The sequence below is a fragment of the Seriola dumerili genome, unplaced genomic scaffold (assembly GCF_002260705.1).
Source record: "Seriola dumerili isolate Sdu_G_001 unplaced genomic scaffold, Sdu_1.0 BDQW01000035.1, whole genome shotgun sequence".
In the NCBI taxonomy this organism is placed as follows: Eukaryota; Metazoa; Chordata; class Actinopteri; order Carangiformes; family Carangidae; genus Seriola; species Seriola dumerili.
The window spans coordinates 3988132-3999992 of record NW_019174290.1 but is presented as its reverse complement, the minus strand read 5'-3'; positions in this window follow the sequence as shown (position 1 = coordinate 3999992).

Genomic DNA, 11861 nt, shown 5'->3' with positions numbered 1-11861 from the left:
TCTTCCTCAAGCTTGTATTTTGAATGCATGTAATTTGTGTGTACAGCCCTTGAGTATTAGCAAGTCGAAGTTTTTTCTCATTTTGAAATGACATTACAATATCTGTACCAATGTGTTCACAGTGTTGGTGTCTAATGAAGTCAGTGAAATATGAAATAGTGTGTCAGTGAAAGTTAAAGAGAAGACATGCTTGGCCAGAAACTTAAAGGCTCTGCACACCTATGGGTTATTTACACAGGTGATTTCACATATTTTGGCTGATTAGACCTCTTGTCAAGACTGTGTGGGCATGGTTTGATTGACATCCGTTTGCTTTCTCACGCAGAAAATATTACACCTTTATCATTTTCATTAGTGTATAGCCCAGTCACCCCACATCATTCCCAGCATACCTCCAATCAGGCAGAATAATTGAAAACACCTGTCTCTGTGTCTGTGTGTGCGTGTGTGTATATATGCAGGGCCTTTAAACAGACTTGCACACAAACAGCAATGACCAATGAGGAACAGGGTAGTAAGAGGGAAAAGATGTTTTCCATTGACTCATTAACTTAAGTGCGAGTCATGTGTGGTCGCAGAGCCTACAAGGACATCAAATTAGAAACACGGTCAGGATGAATATAAGGGCAGTGCATTTTCTCAGGAAGCTTTTTGTCAGTGTGTGAGCATGTTTTCCTATGTGATACTACTGTTCACCTTGGCTGCACGTACCTCATACATGTTTTTAATGTCAATTAACACCATTACTGTGCACAATAGGCCTTTTTCATGGAAAGACACTTTTATGTGGGAAAAGCACAGGTGTAAACAATAAAATGAATGAAGCCTGAATTCCATTTAGCTGCTTCGGTTTCAGGGTCCTGGTATTGTGCATGCTGGGTTACAGTCGCACTGTCGTGATTTATAGAAACATTTTAATAGTACAGAGCTATTGTTAATGTCATTAGTAATATACTACTCCTATGAAATCGTGCAAGTTTAGAGTGTTACTGACAAACATGGACATATCTGAGTGACTGAGTCTATCTCTGAATACAAGTTTGATTTTAGATATGTATTCAGGTATGACTTCTACATACATGTGAATATCTGTATCCTCTGGCCTAAAGCAGAAATGCATTGTTACCTAACTATTCACTCCCCAGTGCGCACACACACACACACACACACACACACACACACACACACACACACACACACACACACACACACACACACACACACACACCGAGCACCGGTGGAACTTTTAGTCCAACTATGCGGTTGAATCAGCTGTTTTAGCATTAGATGCTAACTCTGCAGATCAATGGCCCTCTCGGTCTATTAGTCATACCGGCCCTATTAGCATCTGCTATTAGCATCTCCTCATCAATACCATTGATCAAGCTGCTCTGGCTTCAGGAGTGGGGTGCACAGAGAGAGAATAGGACATTAATCTGATCAGACAGTCAACATCAGTCAAATCTGATTGTAGACAACATGAGGTGAAGCTTTACAGAATGACACATAACAAGTCTTCATCATGTAATGTTAGTGTTAAATTTTTTTCTCTTTAAATCTATGAAATGTAATGAAAACATGTTGTCATAATCGATTAGTAAGTGAATTGATAAGTTGACTTTCTGTTTTTCTCTTTGTTTTATATCACTGTTAATCAAATGTGTTTGAGTTTTGGACTGTTGGACGGACAAAACAAGATATCTAAAAAGTCATATTGGGCGCTGGGAAATTGTGATGAGCGTTTTTCACAATTTCCCGACATTTTATAAACATAAGGATTCATCAGATAGGAGGATCTGCAGATTAAATTTTTATTAAACTTTATTTATGTAGCACCTTTCACACAGGTTGGTCTTATTCTGACAAGCTAATAATAAGACAGTTCAAATGTAAACAGTGAAACTATTTGATATGAACGCACATGAGCAATAAAAAAGCAATAAAAAAAGGTTTAAAAGAGAATAATAATTAAAATAAAGTACATGATAAGTAAAGTCAATGAGAAGGAGTGGAAGGTTTTAAAACATGAATCAAATAAAAGAAATGATTAAATGAAATTACATAAATAATGGTCTTAAAACTTAACACAGGTATAACACTGATTTCACGAGACAGGATATTTTCTGAGGTATTATTTGGAAAAAAAAATGCACAACACAACACAGATGACTGCAGACAAGAAAAACTGTAAAACATCAGAAATTTGGCTTTTAATAATTCAGAGAAGTGCTCTTGTTCATGGCTCCTAGTTGAAACTGTCATTTCATCCTTAATCCTGCAGATGACAGTAGTGTGCTGATGACCTGACAATCACTGAGACATGTTTCAGTACAGTCTCTACAGTTCATCTGGATGGATGAACTGGACGGATCGACCGCCTGGTCATGGATCATTATTTGCCTGCATCATAGGAAGTGGCTGTTGTTAGTTGTGGAGTTTGTGGACTGTTCCTCATTAGAGAGTGGTTTCCTCTTCAGAGCCCACCAACTCCCACAAGTTCAAAGTGGCTGCAGGCCACAACCTCATATAGCTGGAAAATTGTACTTATTTGTGCAAGAAAGCGCATGTAATCTTTTTCATCTGATATGTAAAAAAAGATGTATGAAGCAGAGTCGCTGGCCATGAGAACATCAACAACTGTTGAGAACACAAAACAGTACATCCTCTCCTCAGTACTTTCAGTTAAGAATTAAGTAAGGCCAAGGATCAGTGGAGCAGACTGCCAACAAACAATGAGACTATGCATCACAAAGGCACTTACTAATCAAAGCAAAGGGTGAAAAGTTAAAAGTGAACAAACATTTTAATCGCTGTGATCTACTTATGATTATTGGGTAAATAGTTTTGGTTTACTTTCCCTACACTCAAATAGGAGCATATTTTTTGAATGCTTTGTTTATTTAGTGTAGGTGATTTTTAAGTTAATGATCTGTAATGAATAGGAATGTCACAATACCAGCAATTTGGTAGTCAGTACCAATACCAATACAATTCCAAGATTGTTGATACTAAATTTGATACCACAGCATAAACAGAAAACCACAGAGGCAACAGTGTGCTAACAAATGCACACATATGTGCACGCCCACTCACACACCCATACACATGTACAAGTTTAAATTGACTCACATGGTGACACACCCTGGTGTGAAAATATTCATTTAAAAAGTCAGCATACTGGCAACTCTATGGAAAGTAGCTTACGTTTGTCCAAAAAGTCATTAGATTGCTGATAAAATGTTTTTCTTTGAAAAACAGTCTGAAAAGTCGATTAATGTAGCACCAAAGTTGGCCCACTTTTGTGGTCCAGACGAAAAACATAGTAAGTAAAGTAACATAAAACACCAATAATTAAATTAAATTTCTGTCTTTTTATACATAAAAAATGAGACCAAACTTCATAAAACTTCCCTTGGTAATCATTAGTCTTTCTGATTAACAGGAATCATTGTTACCTGAATGTTAAAAGACACTCTGACATTACGTTCCCACCACTACTCAAAGACTGAACTGGATAAATTTAGAAAGGTTAAAACTTTGGGGAAATATTTTGTTAAACGGGATTAATGCCCTTGAGACAATTACTTTTTTTAATCTTAAATCCCATAGTTATGTTCTACTTCACTCTGCTACATAAAATTACTTCAGACTAGTTCATCATGGTCAGTGTTCTCTATGATAAACTGTAACTTATAACTACTAGCGCTTGAATAGAAAAACCATGCTTAACATACATTGCTCAGGAAATTAACTTCTTTGTCCTGTCATGTGCTGTGTGGAAACTTGACAGTCTATAAACTCTGTGAACAAACAAGCCCACTGGTGTGCCTCTTTCTAAGTGTATGTGTGAATGCACTGAATGGTCTGAACTGTCACTGATGATACCTTCTTTTCTTGTAGGTGGTGCAGGTTAACAGGTGTAGAACAGCTGTCCTCCTGTGAAGAATCTGCTAAACGTGACCGAGTGGGTCTGCGAGTGATTTACAAGCGGAGAGGTACTTTGCATTAAAAAAATGCTGTTAAGCTGATTCAGTCATACCAATCTTTTTCATGAACTGGAGGAAGACATCAATTTTCACACACACAGACACACACACACACACACACACACACACGAAGAGTCTAAGGTCTTCGCTGCTTATTTCTACAGTCTCTCTGAAAGGAAGCATATCTGCAGGGAGCAGAGGCCAGGGCACACACACAATCCCAAGTTCCTGGAGAAGTGCTATGTCAGCAAGGGGCTACTGTTTACATTTACACACACACACACACACACACACAGACACACACACACACACACACACACACAGCATCTTCGGCTTCCAGAGGGGCGAAGTGGTGCGAACAGGAGGACTTGGTCTGTTATGGACTTTAGATTCACATAAATCTAACTCAGCATCTTTGGTCTTTTGTCCAACTGTTACCCTCCTTTTGCAGCAATGAAAAAATGACTAGATCAACAAATAATTCAGTCTAATAGTGTCTAGTCTTCAACTCTTTTATGCCTCTAACTGCAAAATCTGTAAATGTGCGGGGTTATATATAAGGCAAGTGAAATTTCACTTTACAATACCCTGAAATAAGCATCAAGGCAACACTAGAGATTCTCATTGGAATTAATATACATCTACAATCCCTTCTTTCTTTTAACCAAATAAAGCCACAATAATTGAATTAAAATTATTTGCAACATCTCTCGTGATATTTCAGACTCATGCTGTGCGTTCAAGCACACAATTGTACTGCCACACTTATCTGAAATTTAGTTAAGATTTCCAGAGATGCTAAATATGTCACGTGAAGCATAGGGTGATGTCTGTTACATGTAGCATGAGACACCTACAATTTTCCATTTGATGTAATGTCGAAGACAAGAAAGGCGTCTGGGATTTGAATATTTTACACAGTGTAAATGTGATGTAGCTTAGCTTAAATAAAGCACTTAAATGATCAAGTACAGGAAATATATGTGGTGCTGTTAAACTGAGTGGAGAATATGTTTTTTTTCTAACTGTCAAGACATGGGGAAAATTAGGGGGAAAACATTTAGTTTTGATATGAAGTAACATGAAGTAATATTAGCATAAGTACTGATACTAAGTCTGCAACTAATGATGATTTTGAATGAAATGTACCGATTATTTTTTCTAATAATCACGCATTAAACACTGAAATGTGCCCAATGTCATTTCCCATTTTATTTGACTAAGAGTCCAACATCTAAAAATATTCAGTTTATAATCAAAAATGATAAAGAAAAGTAACAAATCATCACATTTGAGAAGCTATTCAGAAGAAAGACTAAACCACACCAACCATGCTGGACCCCATCTGATGGTTTTGGTTTCATCTGACCAGAGGAGGTGCTGCCAGTGTTCCTCACACTTCTTTTGATCTTCTTTGACAAAGTTTAATCTTACAGTTTGATGCAGTTTTGTGAGGAACAGTTTTCTTTTTGGATGCTGTCCTTAGAGGCTGACTTTATTCAATGTCCTTTGCGCTGTCTGATCAGTCACTAAAAAACACCAATTTCCACAGATAACCAAGTCAGAATCACTAACCTGTCTGGTTTTCAATGGCAAATTGTATAGATAGTGAAGTGTGTGTGGTGTCATTTTTCAAGAGCGACCACCGCTCCTCCTTATGATATTGGTAGTATAGCTCTTCCTGTACCACTGTGCTGCAACCGTGTTTCATCCTATGCTCAGTGGCCTACTGATGCTCTTGTCCCAATCTGGCATATCGTTAGTATGTGGAGCCATGTTGCATTAGACGTAACCCAAACCAAAACCTGGTTCATGTAGTCAGTGGAAGTGAAAATCACAGGCGTAATTAAATTTGTTGTAGTGATCGCAGGTAAATTGACTTTTTGTTTTATGCTGAGGTTGCACTTTGAGGCCTGTATTTTGAATGTAGTCTATCCTTTTTGTTGTATACTGTAGCTGTATCTGTACTAGTGAAGAATATAGAAGAAGAAGAGTTGTATAGGGGTGTAAAAGGTCAACGATCTAATTCAACTGCTTCTCTGAGCACAGCGATTTTACACTCAGGCATTTATCAAAAGAACATTATATATTGTTGTCACAGAGACAATATCCATCCCATTTTCCCTGTCACCTTTTCCATTATTTCTCTCTATGTTTTTCCATCTCTTTCTTGTTGCAGCTGCTGCCGTCTTTGCACGCCAGCATGCATCCTGTGTTCATTCTTCTTCTCCCCTGTCGGTAAATTCTGGTGGCATGAAAACAAAACTGGTCCGTGTCATCTTTCTCAACACACGACCAGGATCATGAATGTGTGCCCCGAGCTGGCACGTGCACACCCACGCAGTCACGCCCACATGCACAAACACACAACAGGCAGTGGAGGAGAGATGAAGGTGGAGAATCTGAGCCTTCAGAGATGCAAAAAAAAGAGGAAATAAGAACAGGAGAGAGAGAATGGCAAGCACAGCTTGGCATTTAAACAGAGGATTTCCTCTCAGTACCTCGTCTTCCCTCTGCTCTTTCTGTTTACATAAGGAGAGACTACTTCACATTGCTTGTTTGAGTATCCGAGAGTGTGTTTGTGCATATGTGTGTGTGTTTTCCCTAGTAACAGCCATCATTTATAATATAGTCAAACCTAAAAATCAAAAGATAAAGTTTCACACTGGACCTTCATGGATTTACTGCAGGTCTGACTCAGTGACTTGCTTAAAAAAGCTTTTATAATTCTGCTAAACTTTCCCTCAAATTGCTCCAAAGTGAATACCTTCTCATAGTTTTTTATTTATTCGGCACAAATCAAATTTAAGAAATAACAGTGACGAAGAAATTAAACTGCACAGACAATTTTGGAGCCCCTAAGTAATATCCAAGTCTTATCATCCTCTGTTGTGCTCCACTGTGGTGTCAGCAGACTGTCTTCCTGTGGCATTTTAGCCAAAAGGTGATGGATGTCTCTGGCCACCTCTTTGCTCCCTCTGGGGGAATTTCATAAAACACTTAAGACACTATCATAGTCAGCAGGCCTGAGAGAAAACATAATATTTCCTTTTTTTCTTACCTCAGGTATTCTTATCATTTTAGCTTTGTCTTCATTTTCCCTCCTTTGCCTGCTCTGACTCCTCTGTCCCAATATTTTATCAGCTGTCAAAGGTTTTTTTTTTTCTTTTTACTGATTATCTTGTACAGCATGTCCTGTAAGAAAGGTTGGGAGGGCACAGTAAGTGACCATTGATTGTAAGGAACTCATGTTCTAGCATAGGTCCGCATCTTACACGTAAGGCTCAGCGGAGTTGGTGGAGAAACCAAAGAACCCCACACAACTATGTTTTTTTATCTTAGTCACCCATTAATAATAATTTCTGCTAAATGCAAGGACGTTGTTGTAATTGTGTCAATGGAGTTAAATTCACCAGCGTGCTAGTGTGGTCGAAAGTGTGCTCTTTTGCACCTGTAGCCACACTCGCATGCATCCATCCATCCATCCATCCATCCATCCATCCATCCATCCATCCATCCATCCAAGTTTCATTTCCTTTTGCGAGATGGTGCTGCTGCGCATGAGTGATTACAGTGGTCCGAGAAGTAAGCTGCACAAATTGCTAAGATTATTCTAAATAGCTGTAGGCTGGAAAGGTTTCAGGGCTGCACTAGCACAACACAGAGGTTGAGTATTTAACTGAGCAGTTAATTAAATTTTGTGAAATCCAAGTCAAATGTCAAGTCTTGTCCAAGCAAGTTGTATTTCAAGAGTAAGGTCCTTGAGGGCAAGTCTAAATCCAGTCACAAGTCTTCATCTTCAATTCTAATTTTTTCAGGTCCGTGAATGCAGAACATTACAATTACACATCATTGACCTTTGTGGTAACAGCTAAGATCAACTTGGTGAATAGGCCTAATAATTAAACATTTAGGGTGTTTTTCCAATGCTACCATCACACCCATTTATTTTTTATTATTGTAGTAAAAACTTGACTCTAGAATGCCTATTTGCTCTCATTGAAGTTGGATCGTTTAGTGAATCAAGCGTCAAGTAAATCAATTCTGAGATGTCCGAGTCCAAGTAATATCAGACTGAAAAGCACTGTATCACTGCCCTCTCTGGCTCACAGTTTCACTTCTGTTTCACTGCTGACCACATCCTGTATCAATGATGGGTGTGAGTGGGTGTGGTCTGAAGTCTCCTCTGTTGCTCCTGTAGCCACACTCCCACTGATATCACACTTATTTCCACACCCTTGAGTGCGCTTCTACATAACTGCTGCAAGACAAAGGTCAGCAAACATAAGATTTGATTCTGCTGTTAAGCTGGTCTTTAAGTTAAACTCGTTTTTTGCAGCCGCATTGTTTATTTATTTATTTTTGGCCACCTGGGGGCAGCAAAACAAGCTATAAACACAATATTGACTTACTCACACATACGTGTCACAAACTTTTGGACCCCACTGCAGCCTACGTACATACATATTACCTTATGGAGTTGATGTGGCAGACTTGTTGGCAAGCAATTCATCTTCCCGCTTCCCATTCAGCAGATACGGAGCATCATACGCATTCATTTCATGTTTCTGGTGCCCTGACAAGTGTAACCTAAATATTCGCTTTCCTCTCAGCTTTGTCAACTCCAACAATTTACCATCTGATATACACTTTACTGTGGTCCCCGGTTAGTGGCTAACTTTGTCCGTCAGGCGTCTTGTGCGAGTGCTGGATTTATCGCAGCTTTTTGCTAAAACAGCTGCTGCATCTGGAAGTTTGATGAGGGTGGTGAGACTGAACCAAAACAGTTAAGTGGCGAGCCATAAAAATCCAAACAATAAGCTGAAAGACGATGCTCTGAAAATGCTCATGAGCAGTGACCAAAGCTGGGTGACAATTCTGTGGGTTTGTCACTATGAATCATCCCTTGCACATTACTTAAAACATTACTTAGCGCAGCTTTAAATCTTGAGTAGAGTCAAGTCTCAAGTGCACATTTCTGGTAATTAGCTATATTTTGGCAAAATTATGTTTTGTATTCGGAAACAAGTACACTGGAAAAATTAGTATTTTAAGAACATAGTGAGCATGTGGATGAACGGCAGAGAAGTGAATTTTACTGTAGATGTGGTTTGGTTTTAATACGTTTATCTGGAGTAAAAATTGGCCATTGTAGGGATATGTTGCTACTGAGTGAACTCACTGTACAGGTACAGCAGTGTGAGAAAGTTACAAACTTTGATAACCACTTTTCAATAACTCAAAAAACTGATTTTGGACAGCGTATACCTTTTTTTTTAAGTTAAACAAGTGCAGTACAAACCTTGTGGAGTTTAGCTATACTGCATATAGAATTGATGGGAAAGTGTGTTTGAGGAAAACAAAGCTAATAATAGTGCTCCAGTACCTGCAGACCACAGCACTTGGCGGAGTCTCGAGGGGCTGCTGCTCACATTGAGGGTTCCTCCTGGTTTGTGTGTGGAGGTGTGAGTGTGTGTGCGGTCTCAGGGAGGTGGTCAGTGTGCTGGGTCAGAATGCTGGCGAGGTACTTTCACAGAGTTTCAGAGACGCACTGATCGATAAATGCTTTAAATAGGGACACAAATACCTGCACACAGCATTAATCTCAATAGCTGGATCCTATTTAAGAAGGAAGCATTTTGCTGAATAGATTGGCTGGATGGCAACCACATGCAGCTACAGTAAGTGGTTGGAGAGGCCCAAACGCCACTCAATGCCTTCCCCAGCGTTAATTAGCAAGTGCTCAGGAGGGAAATCCAGACCACAAACACACAGATACACACTGAGACACACACACAATGTGGTATTAAGGTTTTTTCGACACAGTGGCCCGAGTTTTGGTTTATTTAGTTTAATCCTCAGATTGTACACTAGTTTTGGATGCCTGTGCACACACTGACAAATAACAAACTAGTCACAAGAAATGCTGCCATAACAGTAGTAACACTAACACACAAATAACACATATTCCAAGAGGACATTAGTGTTGCTTAGGAACCCACCTAGCCACAAATAACATACAGTGTATTTAATCATTGTGTATTTATTTGATTAACTGATAAATAAAAGGCAGATGATAAGAGGTGCACCTGAGAACAGAACCAATTAAACAATTAATGAATATGAAATGAAACTTTGGAAATTAACATTTGTGAAAACAATACAAACAAAATCAAACAAAGGAAACCAATATCTTTGAAGCAACTTTCTAAATCTTTCTGAAGTGGATCATAGCATCTGTAAACAGTGACTCAACAGACTAATAAAATCACAAATCAGGGAATGTCCTTCAAACTGAAATATGGTTTGAACTCCTCGTTCTTTCCTCTAAAACCTTTTATAATCATAAGTCAAGTCAATCTTAGATCTAGCCTTTTTAATAAGTGTGTTAATCTTACATGGCATATATGGCAATGTCCGTTTGTCCAGCTCTTTGTTCCAGACTGAAATATGGATTGGATGGATTGCCATGAAGTTTTGTACAGATGTTCCTCGTTCCCAGAGGATGAATTCTACCGGCTTTAATGATCCCCTGACTTTTTGGTTAGCACCACCAGTAGAAATCTGATGCTTTTAGTGAACAGCTGTTTGATTAATTGCTATGACACTAGTACAAATATTCATGGTGCCCAAAGGACAAATGCCAATGACTTTGCAGATCCCAATTTTTCCTCTGGTGCCACCAGCAGGTTAATGTTCTCACTTATCCTGTAACATCTGTTTGTCAGATTGGCACATGCACTGTATCTTGGTACTTAAGCGTTACCCTGACTTTTCCTCTATAGCGCCAACTTGATGTTCACATTTGTGGTTTTGAGTGAACTATTGGACACAAACTATTGGATAGATTGTAGTGACATTTGTTGAGGATATGAATATGCCCCTCAGGATGAATATGAATAGCTTTGGTGATCTCTTGACTTTTCCAGCACCACCATCAGGTCACGTTTTTATTTTGTCCAATACTTAGGATCATGAGTAAATACCTGCAGGACTAATAGTGTTCTTATCAGCCTAAGCTGTACTTTGTGATTAGGGCCAATAAGCAAATGTTAGTATGCTACCATCCTAAACTAAGATAGTGCATATGGTAAACATTATAGTATACCTGCTAAAAAATCAATATAAACTTACACATATTTGTATATGGAAACAATGTCAACTTACTGATCTTTGATGAGATCTGATGATGCTCCTTTCCTTTTTTCAGTGGTCAGTACCTCCATCTCATAAAATGAAGGTTCACGTTGTTCAGTGTAGGTCCACACACTGCTGATTTTGCTCCAAAAATAGGTGACAAAGTGTGTGTGTGTGTGTGTGTGTGTGTGTGTGTGTGTGTGTGTGTGTGTGTGTGTGTGTGTGTGTGTGTGTGTGTGTGTGCGCGCACTGCCTCCAGGGGATTTGTGTCCATGGCCCGGGGCGTGTATAGTGGACAGCTTGCTGCTGGATTGATAGAGTGACGTCAGCGCGCCGCTACCTCTCCCCGAGGGCAGGATTAGTCGGGAGCAGCAGAGACAGCGCTCCGGTAATCTCCCGGTAATATATGGTGGGAGACGCGCACGTTCGGAACTGCCAGTACCGACTGATACCGGAGGCCCCCTGAGACTCCTGAGAAGATCCCTGCATTTGAAGCATGATGGGTCGCTTCATGACGCCGCAGCAAACCAACGCGCCCCGGGCAGGTAAACGCAGCAGGTAAGCTGCGGAGACGCAGGGTGAACTCGTCTCAGGAGGATTTACCTTTGCAAGGTGTTCACAGGCTGCACTGCTTGTCTGTCAACAACTGCTGCTGTTTTATTTTTACTGTCTGTCTCTGCCGTGTGAGTGCGTGTAGGTTGCACTTGGGAGATTATGAGTGGCTGTTGACAACTTTGC